Below are 14,426 nucleotides of genomic sequence, written 5' to 3'. Positions count from 1 at the left end.
CATTACTTCAGTCTTTCCAAGGCAGGCACTGGAAACTCGTCAGATGCAACTAATCTAGCATTCAAACACCACGCGGATACCTGTCGCTGCTGTGCCCTGAGCCCGCTCCCACCTCTGCCCTGCTGCTTTGGGGCTGGTATTCCATCATCTGGAGACATGTGCATAGTGTCGGGAAGAGGACGAGGAGAAAATAAGAAGAGTGCCGGGCTGGGAAGAGGTCAGCCGAAGTTGTGCAGGGCAAGCCTGAACATGCCATTGGAGCAAACCCATGCACCATTGAAGTTCTTCAGTGGGAACATCTGGCAGAACCCCATGATGGGGTCTTCACTGGGCTTGAGCTGGCCACAACCATGCTGACAACGTGGCCGGCTGGCTGGCTCCGGTCTGTGTGGTGCTGCAATGCTGGATTTTCTGGAACAGAAAGCTGGACAACTTTTCCACAATGGCAGTTTCCAATGGAATTGCTGTCCTTCCCATATAAGGCATGACTGTCAATATAACTGCACCTAGGGGCACCTGGGTAACGCAGTAGGCTGAGTGTGGGACTCTTGATATCCACTCAGGTCACAGTCCCAGGGTCGTGGGATCCAGCCCTGCTGTTGGACTCTGCGCTGAGCATGGAACTTACTGAAGATTCTCTCTTTCTCTCCCCCTGCCCCTCTACCCTGCTCCCACTCTCTACCTAAAATTAAAAAAATAAAAATAGATATAAATTGCACCTAGTAGAGTTCTGTTGTTATCAAATAACTAGGGATAATGTTGAATGGAGCTGGTTCTAGTCTTCCCACAGATTGGCTTGTCTCCCATTCTGGGGCATCACTGGGCTTCTGCTGAGACCCGGTGCTGACTCCAGAGCCAGCAGGTGGCAGGACATGGGGCTGAGGTCGGCGAGACTGGGGCAGACTGGGCTAGGCCACACAGGGAGGGTCTGGAGCCCCCCAATGGGGTGTCTGGCACAGGGGGAAAGGCTGGGCCCAGCTCAGTCCATTGTAGGTGCCATGGGCACAGTACAGTGGGATAGGCACCTGTCTGTTCCTCTTGTGTCTCTGCATGACCCCAGCCCTGCATGTCTGCAGGGCACAGGGCCAGGGTCTGGGGCCTGGGGATGCACAGCAGAGGCTCCAGGTGGCCCAAGTGCAGCTCCTTTGGCCCAGCACCCTCCTGGATACCCTAACCCCTGACACTCACCCAGGGGCTGGCATGCATTAGGTATTTTTTATCATCTGCTATGCATCGCATAACCTGTTTAATGGATCTGGTGGCACAGGATCATGACTGGAGATGACAAATAAATAGAAGGTGTTTTTTGGCAGAACGTACAATGGGGCCTTTGGTAAAAATTATTAAAGCAATGACCTGATTCAATTCAGTAACTTCTAGATGTCCCCCAAAGGAGAAAATCAGAAGACATTAAGGAGCTGAGTTATCCCTTGGCCCCAGGTTGATTTGCGGAAGAAAGGGCAAAGATGGAGAATTAATCTCCTAATGTTTTAGATAAGACTGTATCATATTGTGTCAATCTCCCTTTTGTAGAAAACAATATCTGTGGTTAATTGTGAAGCTCCTGGTGTTGACAGAAGAAAGTTCAAAATGTATGGGAATGACGGTAGTCAGAATCCAGCCTCTGGGAGGAAAAAGGGTCCAATTTAGTCCCCAAAGGGAAGCGTTTTAATGGGTCGGGATTAAAAATGCAAATGGTGATAGCCCTAAGAAGTGAGACCTGAAAATTAAGAATGTAGAAATACCAAAAGCTTTTTTGTTGCCATAGTAGGTCAACTCTCTGTTCTTCTTTTTGTGTGTCTCCTTTTGGCTCCTCCTTTTGGATTGCATTATTCTGCTCTCCTCTCCCTGGGAGGCCCGTTTGCACGGTGCACTAAAAGGACCAGGATCTCTTCCCCTTGACGGTTGCCTCCTAATATTTTCCCCACCCCTACCAGAAGGATAAGTGGGTACCAAGGTAACAGGAGGAGAGATATTTGGGGCTGAGTACTCTTTCTGCACCTACTTCAGTCCATTGGGGTCTGATAGTTCAGCATTATAGAAGTGCTTCTCCAGTTAAGCTGGCCATATGTGACATCGTATGATGGTCTACTCAAAGCCACATGATCAACATGCTACATTTTCCCGAAAGATTTCAAGGCAGGGGAGAACCATTTATATCATGATGAATATGGACACATTAAGGCAGAATATTTGAAATTCACATACAAATATTTAGGATAAAAACAAGGCTTCAAGAAAATGTTATATGTTCAGTGTGATGCCTTAGACCCTGAATCTGGCTGGGGACAATGGAGGTCGTGTGGAGGAGATCATGGAGGGGAGTTGAGCAGAATGCTTGAAAGTTAAGGTCCCATGTTTTTTTTTTTTTTAATTTTTTTTTTTCAACGTTTATTTATTTTTGGGACAGAGAGAGACAGAGCATGAACGGGGGAGGGGCAGAGAGAGAGGGAGACACAGAATCTGAAACAGGCTCCAGGCTCCGAGCCATCAGCCCAGAGCCTGATGCGGGGCTCGAACTCACGGACCGCGAGATCGTGACCTGGCTGAAGTCGGACGCTTAACCAACTGCGCCACCCAGGCGCCCCGGGTCCCATGTTAACAAATAGTGCGTATTTGTCTATAGTGTACCCTTTAAACTATTTCTATTGGGAACCCAAGTCATTGTCCTGGCCAAGACAGAAATACTCATCCTGGTCACTATCATCATGACCAAATACGTATGTAGTAATACTTTGTAAAATGTAAATCACAGAACAAATAGAAGGGTTGTTGTAGTTGTTGTTGTTATTTTTTTAATGACTTATCTTTAGGTGCTTAATTCAAAGCAATATGGATTGGTTGATTTCTCTTTGTTAGAGAGAACACCCTTTAATTAAATATTTCTTTTATAAGACTTGTGAAGGTGTATACATAAGTGTGTGTGTTTGCATACTTAGAATTATTTCCTAAGAAAATTAGTTCTTTCTCTTTCGTAGTGCACCCTCAGAGTAAGCTATACCACAGTACTGGACATCTAGGACTAATAAATCATGGAATTACAGTGCTTATAACAATTTACTGTCCACATGGTAGATCCACAGTTGTTTGGATTAGTTTGTTTGTTTTCATCTACTGATACTTCTCCAGGAGAATTTTTATGAAACTCGTGGAAACAGAAAATTGGGAGAACTTCACTCAACAAACAGATGCCTGAACTGTGTTTCTCTGCTCTTGCAATGTTTATAATGGCTTAAATGTTTACACATGCATAAGGTACAGGAAATTCTCAAAACGGTAAGAATTTGTTTAGGCTGATCTAATTGGTTTATTGGCTTAGCTACAAGAGCTTTTGAAAAGCACATGTGGAACATCTTAAGGATTATTATTCTTTTTCAGTCTCAAATAAAATGAAGGCAGTAGTGTGTTTGACGAGTGTCTCTCTGAGCCCAACACGCACCACTGTGTGAAGATTGTTGTCTTCCAAGAATACGGTGCATATGAAAGCTTCACATCCATCTCTAATGACTAAGTATCTCTACACAGGCTCATCTCCTTTGTCACACTAAGCACCACCTAATGATGCCTGAGCCTCTGTTGCTTTTCCACCTTCCCCGATGCATCAGACAAATCTTTGCTAAAGTAAATACCACTTGGATCACGTCATGCTTTAGCCCTAGAACCTGCATGAACCCCTGTTCCCTACATTCTCAAGACCAAACAATTCTGCCTGTATTTTCAATGTGTAAGATGTTCGTTGTCGCTGTACTCTTACTATTTACACTTCTATTTGTGCATCTATGGTTAAAAACAATGTTTTTCTTTTCTTTTTACTTTAAGTAAGACCAGAGGCCCCACTTAAAGTTGTTATCAATGTACAGAAAAACTACAGGGGTGGAGACATCCCCAATAAATGTCAGGTCTGTGAATTTATATGGAATTTGGTTTATATGGAATTCCATCATGAATTTCTTGTAACTAGTCAACAGTCAGGAGCTAAAAGAGTATGACCACAAACAAGGCAATGGGCAAGATTGCTAATGAAAGTATAAAGCTGAGCCCAATAAATGGTTTGCTAAAAGTGCTTACCTGTTTACAGGTGTGGCCGTTAGCTTTCTGTGTATCCACCATAACCATTTTATCGATATGTATGTAGCATGCTTTATTGGAAACACTTGCTGGAATATTTGACCTCTTAGAGACAGGACATGTTTGTAGTTGTCAACATTTTCCATGCAAATCAGAAAAGCATAAAATTAAAATATGTAAATGCTTTTAGTTTTCTAAAATTTGAAAAAATTAATTTTTGAGGTTGATTTCCTAGTCTTAATACTACTTTCTTATTCTTTATTCCAGTCACTATAATGGATGACGGGATAAACATAACGGAGTTATACAGATCGGTAGAAATATTAACTTCAATAAAACCATTTATTTCTCATTCAGATAGTGGTAGCTTTGCATGAATTTGATGCGCTACGTTCTTTCAAAAAACCCCAAAACACTAACATTTGGGCAATGTGAATTGGAGATAAACTGTCATCATCATAATTCCTGCTGTTCAAGAAAAATTACATCTATGTTGGAAAATCATTAAACTTTGATGCATTCAACGATCACAACCATAGTAGAGGTAGACATATATTTGGTCATTTGCAACTGTGACATGGGATATTTGTTCACTAACTTTAAGAACACCTTAAATTCAGGGGTGCCTGGGTGGCTCCGTTGGTTAAGTGTCTGACTTTGGCTCAGGTCAGGACCTCCCAGTTCGTGGGCTGGAGCCCCGCGTCGGGCTGTCTGCTGTCAGAGCGGAGCCCGCTTCAGATCCTCTGTCCCCACCGCCTCTCTCAAAAATAAATAATAAAACTTAATAAAAAATTTAAAAAATAATATAAACACCTTAAATCCATTGGTGAGTCAGCTCCAACATCTATAAGTGCGTATACTCAAACAGGTATTCAGCATGTATCAGGAGCTGCGTTATTTAACAGGTTTGAAAACCCAACACTCACGCTACACTCTGTGGGTGCTAGCAGTTTAGTTGATATTCTCAGTTCAATTGGCCAGTATGTAGCCTCTTCATGGCTTTTCCACAGAATTAAAAAAAAAAATTTAAACACAAGTACCTTCTAGTTGTTTACGGTTTGTGGAATATGTGTGTGTGTGTGTGTGTGTGTGTGTGTGTGTATTCAAATATGCATACAAGAGAGTACACAATGTGGTGTATTTTTGCCAATATTGGAAATATTTATAGAATGAGCAGAAAGCATAACAAATAAAATCAAGGCACTCCTACTATTATGTAAACTTGGTAAGAAAATGTGCTTTTCCGTATTGTTTATATCTAGCAACTTATAAAGGGGCTGGCTTACAGTAGGTACTTAATAGGTGTCTGTTGAAGGGAAAAAGAAGGCATGACTATCTCCACTTTATAAAATAGTTGGGGTCTGATGGGATGTTCTGAGTGCTGGAATCTGCTTACGCCTTATCGAGGGACCCCACGGACCTTAGCAAAAAGCATCTGTTTCAGATCCCAGTATGCCCAAGTTGAATTCTGGTACCAATGCTTATACTACCTCTGTGACCGTGGACAAGATATTTAAACATCTAACGCCCAAGGCAACTCCTTTATGAAATCAGGAGAATGCACTTACTGCTAGGATGTTGAATTAAATGAGTAACATACATACATTGCCAAGAATCGTGCCTGGCCTGAAATAGACAATAAATCTTGTTATCATTCCTTTCATTCTAGAAGCAACATGGGTACCTAATTGTGGTGTCATACGTAGGTCTGTTACCCTTGCTTCTATCTGGGTATCTCTGAACCATTCTTCCCTGCTTCGATCTAATCTGTGACCACTGTGTAAAGTGACCAAAGAACTAACGCCCAATTCAAATACTAGTAACAGTGCATGGTTTAATACTTAAAGGACAACTAGTTATTTTTGAAGGAAATGAATTGAAGATTGAAAAGTCTTAGCACATTGGAATAAAGATATTATGATAAACTTTTAGATATAGTGTCAAAACAATGAGCAAGATCATTTTAACTAGGAGCATGACCTTCCAAATGACATAATACCATTTGATGTGCTTACTTGTGCTCTATATGAACCTGTGATTGGAATAAATGTTATCAAATATCTTAGGATAAAAAGTTAACTTTTTTCTCACTTCAACTTGACAATTAACTTGAGACATGTATCTGAGTAAGAAGGTGGATTTATGGAGAATTGATAGGCTTCTCTCTCTTTGGAATTTCGGTACATCGTGGAGAAAGGAAAAGCAAGAAACAAATGTATGGCTACGGTACCTACTTTTGGGATGTTCTCGTTATGGCTTTGAACATAACTGGTATAATATAGATGCTGATTAGGAAAACCTGGTAATGTCAGGTTGTGACTTTCCACTGGATCTATGTCTTGTCATTAAATTACCAGATGCCCTGTGGAGCAGGTCAAGGATTTCCAACAGATGTTAGAACAGATATGTGAAAACACATTTGGAAGAGAGGAAAACTTGCCTTTAAAGATAACAACTGCATCAGTTCAAGGGTTGTTCCCATGCAGAAAATTTGGGAATCTGCACGCGGTAAATCTCGGCTAATGACTGACCACGAGTACATAAAAGATATTTTAAAAATGATGAAATTAGAATAATAAGACCATCTATTTGCAGAAGTATTCTGAGTGTCAATTAAGCTAATTAAGCTAATAACACAGACCACGGAGTCTCTATCCCAGTGTGTCTCAATCTTAAGAACATTATATGACTCAGTTCCAAGTTCCATCCAAGAAGGGATTTATGTCCAGGATCTTAACTCGGGGCATGCAGTTACAAGAGGCCTTTGCTATGTCTTGGCACCCTCAGTGAATCTCCTATTCCTAGGGAAGACATAAGAAATTTACATTAGCAGTGTAAAAATTACCAACAGCTCACCCAAGTCACCAACTGTCTGTTACCATTAAGTAATTAAATGTATATCGACTGACCACATTGTCTTGAGAATCTCCAGAAGGCCCCGAGCCATAAGGATGAACCAAGAAGGACACATATAGCTTTTGGAAATAATCAGCTATAAAGAAGCTGTTATAAAAGCTATATATATAAAAAAAGAAATGTATAGAATACTTTTTGAGAACATAGCAGAGAATATTGGCTTCTACCCAGGAAAAGGGGGAAGGTCAGTAGATGCTTCCATGTTTCAAAAACAATGAGTAAATGTTTCTACAAAAACTAAAGAATAACAGTTTTGGGGGGTTTGGTCTTTTGGGAAGGTTCAAGTAAGACACTATTTAAGACACTACTGCCATGGCATAGCATATATTAGGGGACAATGACAAAGCAGGGAGCTGTAAAGATGGCCACGGTCTGACATGTGTTGGCCCTGTGTGCCAAGTTAAGGAGTTAGCCTTATAGTATTCTAAGTCATAAAGAGCATTAAGGAATTTTGAGCAGGGGACAAGTCGGATTGGATCTGGATTTTGTCCAGTGCACTCTCAGTGATGTGAAAAACAATACATAGGTGGGCAGGATAGGGGGCAGGGAAAATAGTTGGAAGTCTGTCGCATCAATTTGGTCCAGAAGTGATGGGGTTCAAATCAAAGCGGTGTGGGTTAATATGGAAGAAGGCCCCTGGGAATTATAGTCCCTTGGGTAGGAAACGATGTGTCCAACTAAAATTCAGGGTTTTGTTAAGGAGGAAGAAGAGAAGTAATAGTGTGCCGAGTAAGTCACGTTCTCTGCCATTGTCAACAAGAACTAGTCAATGACACCAGAAACAATTTTCCATCCACCCTTCCCATAGTTCTGGCCTCTGCTAAAACCGACGGTCTGGCCCAACGTGACAACATTTACATTGGAGTGCTACACGACAGTAATTCCAATGTTTTTAAACTTGGGGTTTGAAAGTTTGTCTTGGCAGATTTCCCTCAGTTTGGGTTTGGTTTGTTTGGCCAGAAAGTGGCATATTCAGACAGGCTTAAATCCCAACCGTAGCAAACACAATCTTAGGCTTTTCAGATTCTATAGTTCAACACACCAGTGATCCTAGGTAGACAGCGCTGGATTACACGTGGGACGTGCTGGCAAGATGTGCGGATTAGGTCATGAACACAGCATCATTGGCTGCCTGGCAGAGGGGTAGGAAGAAAATGGTGTCCAGAGTCTGGAACCTTGGTGCGGGCCTGACTCTGCTACTTTCTTGTTTTTTATCCACTGGAGGAAAATACATCAAGCGTCAGCTTTTGTGTAAACTGCAAAATAGTTCAGTTTTAGACAAACTCCATAAATAATCGCCTCTCCATCCCTTTTTCATTTCGATTTCATTATCTAGAAAATGTCATAGGCAAAGCACACTTCTGCTTGGTGCCTGTATCCTCTGCTTATCTCCCTCAGTAAAACAGCCTTGTTGATTACTTAAAGTGTATTTTCTGGGTATTTATGTGTATGTGGCATTGCCGGCTTAAATAAAATGATTACTGGCATTTGATAATTTAATGAATCTGTATTTTTCCTGGAACCGAGAACATTGCTGCTGTAAAGGAAATGATTATGAATGTTTCATTAAAAGAAAATCCGGTAATCAAATATAATATAGAATTAAGAGAAGTGCATGTGGCTTAGTGTACTGGAGTACATAATGTCTTTCGGCAGAAAGCAATCTATTATAAAAGAAATAACCAGCCGTTGTCACCTTGATGACTCTTTGGTCCAAAGGCATCTGCGACTGATATATGGACACTAATAGCTAAGTTCCTCTTGTCTTGGAACTTGTAGACTCTTCCAGAAGCTGGGTTCTGAGAAGACCAGTCATCTCATTTCACTGGGTTGCGAGGAGGAAATAAAACATGTATATAAACGCACATTGGATGTTCCAAGTAAAACACAAATGTTTGTGATTGTTCTCATTGCATGAGACAGAGTTTCCATTGGTTAGAAGGGCTCAGAGAGGCTGCACGAAGCTTCTGGAGGCAGATCTGGCCATACGCGTGGAATCGGAGGGTTTGACTCATGGATGATACAAATGGGTAACCTTGCTTCAATTGCCCAAGGAAAGCCATCCGTCTCACTAAGGGGACTGGGTAATGGTGCCATAAAACACACTTGCGGACGGGTCTAGCGAGAAATATGAAAGTTGGAATGGACAAGGAAAATTACCTATTGCAGCCCAAGATGCTTGCTTTAAAAATTGCACAGGGGATATTGATCTGACCAAGAATGGCCAGAAATATACATGGAAGCTGCATATCTGTGCATATATATGTATGTACATATATACGCACATTATATTTATCTTTGTGGCCAAGAAGAAAAGGAAAAAGATGAGCATTCGACCTATAAAACAACCCTACAAATGTGATTCACCCAGAGAGCAGTATTTGTGTTAGAATGATTTCATTGTGCGTTCAGTGCTAGATGTTACAGTATGTGTTTGATAGGCAATCTCACATCCATGTGCAACTATTAGATCATTATAATCAATCCTCTGAAATGATACACACTTATTTTTTTTCCCCGCAAGTTCTTCACATACTCAGTAGGTGCAATTCAAGTTTAAACATTGCATTTTCCTCTGGCAGTAACAGGCTTTTTAGAAAAACATCCCAGGAAATATGCCAATTTCTTTATAAACATTATCTCTTTTTATTCCCCCAAAGGAACACTTAAAGTGTGGACCGTTTCCACCCTCCGTTTGCAGGGTCGACTGAGTCTCGGTGAAATGAGCACCCTCAGGACACACAGCCTGGAGAGGCAGAACCAGAAGTGACCCCACGTCTACCTGATATCAAACCCCTGTGCTCGGGAAATCTACCACAGTAGACACTAACAGGTTGTTATCAGCTCCAAGAGGAACTTTCACACCATCTGTGGAGAAGGGCCAAGTTCTGTGTTCATTTTTTCAATTTCCAGCCCATAAAGGACTCTTATTTTAGTAAAATAGAATATAATGTTACAGCAAAGTCAAATTGCCATACATTTTTTGAAATGCTTCACTTTCTACCCTTATTTCATTACAATTGTACCACGAACTGTTCACAAACTGGTTCCAATCTCCTTCCAGTAGCATGGACGTAAATTCCAATTTGGGATTTCTGAGATCTCACTTTCTAGAAGTTTCTGGTGTCATTGAGTTCAAGATGCAGAGTTCCCTCCAGCAATGTGATTATTTTTATCTTTTGTTATAAATGATATAAAATGTCTAATATAATTGGAGGGCACCTGGAAGCTTTATGATCAAACCCCCCAAAATAGCCCTCCCAGGGAATACTAGCTTTATACTGTGTATTTGAAAACAGGATAACTTAGAAAATGTTTCTCTTTGTACTTAGATATGTTTTTCATTGTTATCCAAGATGTTACAGGGAGGTTTTAGGCTTTACGGTATTATTTGCAATGGGAATAAGAATCTAGTGTATTATGCCGCAGTTGTATTTCTTGCTTGATTCTTGGAAATCAATTTTCCTTCAAAAAACTTGACCCAAGTCTAAAGTTTGGTAAGACTCCCCTTTGTATGGCATGGACAGCAAGAGGACTGAGCATCTCGTTAGACATACCTACTGGTATTTCTAGCAAGTCTAAATTTAAACAAGTCCAGACCACACTCTCTGGGTTTCTATTCTGTGTTGGATAAGTCTTGGCAAACAGAAATGGTACCATTTTGTTTAACCAAATACATTGGCTGTGAGAGGGTTATCATTTATCGAACTATATCAGAGATGGGCGAGCTTATATGACCACAGGGGACAGGAGGAAATTTAATGAGCACAGATTTCTAGGAATAAAACCAAAGATCCGGGGGGGAGGGAGGAGGTTGGCTGAATGGAAAACACTCACCGCACGCGAAGGCATTCGCACGGAATGTTGTAAAGCTCTGCATGAGGCAAACAAAACAGGTGTCTGGCCGCATTTCTATTACCCATCTTCTGTGCCCATCAGCAGCATGAATGAAAATCAAATTCTGAACCATTCAGTTTCATCCAGTATAAAAATGGTTTCACTGTTCTGATTTGCAAGCTCCTGATAAGGGTGCTCCCCGCCCCCCCAGCAAGTAAAATTCTCCTCGTTTTGAGGCTTCTGTTGAGCAGAGGGGAGAAAGTGTAAGTAAGGAGCAGAAAATGAAAGACATGGCAGGGCCAGGCAGCCTCTGATCCCCTGAGGCTGGGCTGGTGGTTTCGTGGGGGAGAGAGGTAGGGTCAGTTAGCTGAGGACGGGGTTCGCAAGGTGGGCTGAAATCAGGTTGAAGAAGTGCTCTAGTCCCGATTAAGATTTAGTGAATTCTTAACTGTGCGTCCAGCTCTGTGCTGGGCGCCGTGCACGGAACGTGTCGTTAATGACTTGATTCAACAACTTTATGAGCTAGTTGCTCTCAGTTTCTCACGAGGTGAGCTGGGTTTCCACCAGGGGGGCTTAAGCGCACTCAGATTCTTTTGTACATCTTTACCCTATTTACATGCAGAATTCATAACTTCTTTGGGCAAATATTGAGGATGGAAGAGATTTTATGCATTTTAAATTGTTCTGGTTTACCTAAATAATGACATATCTTGTTAGTTCCTATGGTAGCTTTGAGTGCCTCCAGGGCAAGGGGCTCATCTCTGTTCTCTTTGGAACCCATGAGAACATACGCTTTGCGGGGGTGGGTGTAGTTCATTGATGTGTCCCTCATGAATAGAGCGACATCTGCCTTATAGTAGGATCTCAGGAAATATTTCTAAATGAGTAAGTGAGTGAATGAATTGTTCCCATTTTACAGGTGAGGAATGGAAAGATTTAGTGACTGTGTTAGGGTTGCATGACTCAGTCTGAATAAAAACAATTACTCTTGACAATTATGTTAATCTCTGTGGAATGAGGGGAATCATTAAGGAGGCACCTTTAATCATGATAATTACTTGTGTGAATTTGGACTTGGGTAGGTGATCCTGGCCTCAGTGAGGAGAATAGATGGCCATCCATATGGGGGGTCTGGAGTGTGGTGGGCATTGAGCCCAGGACTGAGCAACTCGAATAAAAGAAGTTGTGGGAAATTAGAGCGACACCCTTCAGGACAAATTGATGGGGGGGGGGGACTAGAGAAAGATAGTCACAGATGACCTGAAAGTTTCTGGAATTGAAGACTGAATCTTCATAGGAGTGTCCAGAAATTTCTTCTTCATCCCTTACCGAAGACCAGTCCCCTCCTTGGCTGTATTACCCTCTATAGCAGGAAAGCCAGGCAGGAAAGGAACAAAGGAAGGACACCTTCCCCTGTTCAACCGAGTCAAGCCTGAGAATTACAGGACTTGTAGGAGCTCAGTCCTCCTCATGTCCAGTTTGAGAACTGGTGAGAAGAGAGTATATAGGTGAACAGCCCCCATCTCAGAGCGGCTCGGAGCAGGGGCACTAACTCACCTTCCAAGTCCAGCTCTGGGAGCAAGTACAGGTCTGGACCTCAGAAGAAGTTGATCCCGACAACCTGAATTCATCCCACCTCTGAGGGTTGGTCTGTGTACTTGACTTTCCTGTTGTTACTGCTTTCAAACCTTATCTTCAGCGGGTCTGAGTGCAGCGGTGTTTACAAGTTCATTGATCACAGCCAGTTACAGTTTTCTTTGCTCCTTCTCCACTCTCACGGTTTCACTTCACCAGCCTTAAAAACACAAACCACATTATCTTTCCTTTTTAGCAGTTGTTTTAGTGTTATTCTCTTATAATGCATGTTAGATGTATGTTTCAAGCAAGCGAAAGAGGTGTTTTTTTTTTTTTTAATTTTTTTTTCAACGTTTATTTATTTTTTTGGGACAGAGAGAGACAGAGCATGAACGGGGGAGGGGCAGAGAGAGAGGGAGACACAGAATCGGAAACAGGCTCCAGGCTCCGAGCCATCAGCCCAGAGCCTGACGCGGGGCTCGAACTCAACGGACCGCGAGATCGTGACCTGGCTGAAGTCGGACGCTTAACCGACTGCGCCACCCAGGCGCCCCAAGAGGTGTTTTTTTTTTTTAATCCTTATGTATATCTATGTTTTGGATCTCTTGGAATTCGTCTTGTAGTCATCATATGTTGTATGTGCTCAAATAATGTTGACCTAATACACCAGTAACTTAGCAATTGGATGAATTCCTCCCTTCAAGTCAGTGATGATAGAGAGATAGATAGAAAGATCTAGATAGATAGAAATAGGTGGTAGATCTCTCTATCTTTTGTGACACAGTTGGATAGATAGGGAGATGAGATAACCTAGCATGACTATTCCCTGTGAATAATTCCAAAATGGTGAATAATTACCTACCTTTGAGGAGATAACTTGTCTATTTTCAAGACAGTAGGATATCATTGTTGGAAAAAAAATGGTTACCTTAGTCTTGTTTTTTTTTTTCTTTCAAAAAATTTTTTTAATGATTATTTACTTTTGAAAGAGAATCAGAGCATGAGCGGGAGAGGGGCGGAGAGAAAGGGAGACACAGAATCCGAAGCAGGCTCCAGGCTCCGAGCTGTCAGCACAGAGCCTGATGCGGGGAATCGAACCCAGGAGCTGTGAGATCATGACCTGAGCCGGAAGTCAGATGCTTAACCCACGGAGCCACCCAGGGGCCCCTCTTGTTTTTCTTTTAGAGAGAGAAAGTGAGGGAGGGAGAGGGACAGAGAGAGAGAGAGAGAGAGAGAGAGAGAATCTCAAGCAAGCTGCACACTCAGCGTGGAGGTGATATAGGGCTTGATCCCCACCATCAGGACCTGAGCAGAAATCAAGAGTCGGATGGTCAACCCACTGAGCAACGCAGGAGCTCCTTATTCTTGTTTCTTAAAGAATAAGCTGTTCTCTGAAGTGTGGGAAATGTATTTCCGGGGACTAGATTACTCGTTGGTGGTATTAAATACGAAGTAAACATCTATTAGTTGATGTGAGACACGAGGCAACATATAGTTTCGACTTTGTCAGAGCCTACATTCTGAAAAGCACTTTAACCTATTTGAAATCCACCGCAGAATCTAATAAAAATAATTAGGAATCAAACTCATGGTGTAGCAGGACTCGCGCAGGATTCTGGGAAATATTCTTCTCTGCCTCTAACAATTTTCTTTTGCTGTAGTACTGCTTTAATGTCACAGGATCTGAGCTCTATATTACATTGGAATACAATATGTAATGAGCCTTAATGCCAGATGTAGCCTTTATCACAAAGCCTTATGGAGATGGAATTGTAGGAGAATTTATTTTAGAGATAATCTAAGCTTGGAAGCATGCTTGTTTGTGGAAAACGTTATAATTCCAAACTCAGTGGTTCTTTACGCCAATTAATGATTTGGGGATTATTTATTAGCGCATTCCAAGTTCACAGGAAGTTTTAAAAGCGCCGAGAATGTTCACCACACTGTCATCTCAAAAGCAATAGAAGTAAAAGCAAAAGGAAATGGTTCAACCACCTTCATTAAGGAGTTTATTGAACTGCTCGTTTCAA

The 14,426-nt window shown here is 41.8% G+C and overlaps 1 pseudogene; it reads right to left on the bottom strand.

Annotated features, from left to right (window-relative positions):
- Window positions 1–218: 218 nt before the first annotated feature.
- On the bottom strand, window positions 219–807 carry LOC124508750 (nuclear transport factor 2-like; annotated as a pseudogene).
- Window positions 808–14,426: the final 13,619 nt, after the last annotated feature.

The sequence above is a fragment of the Lynx rufus genome, unplaced genomic scaffold, assembly GCF_022079265.1.
Source record: "Lynx rufus isolate CCGP_SWC_20201006 ecotype Redwood Valley unplaced genomic scaffold, mLynRuf1.p SCAF_1, whole genome shotgun sequence".
Lineage (NCBI taxonomy): Eukaryota > Metazoa > Chordata > Mammalia > Carnivora > Felidae > Lynx > Lynx rufus.
This window is presented reverse-complemented; position numbering and strand designations above follow the sequence as displayed.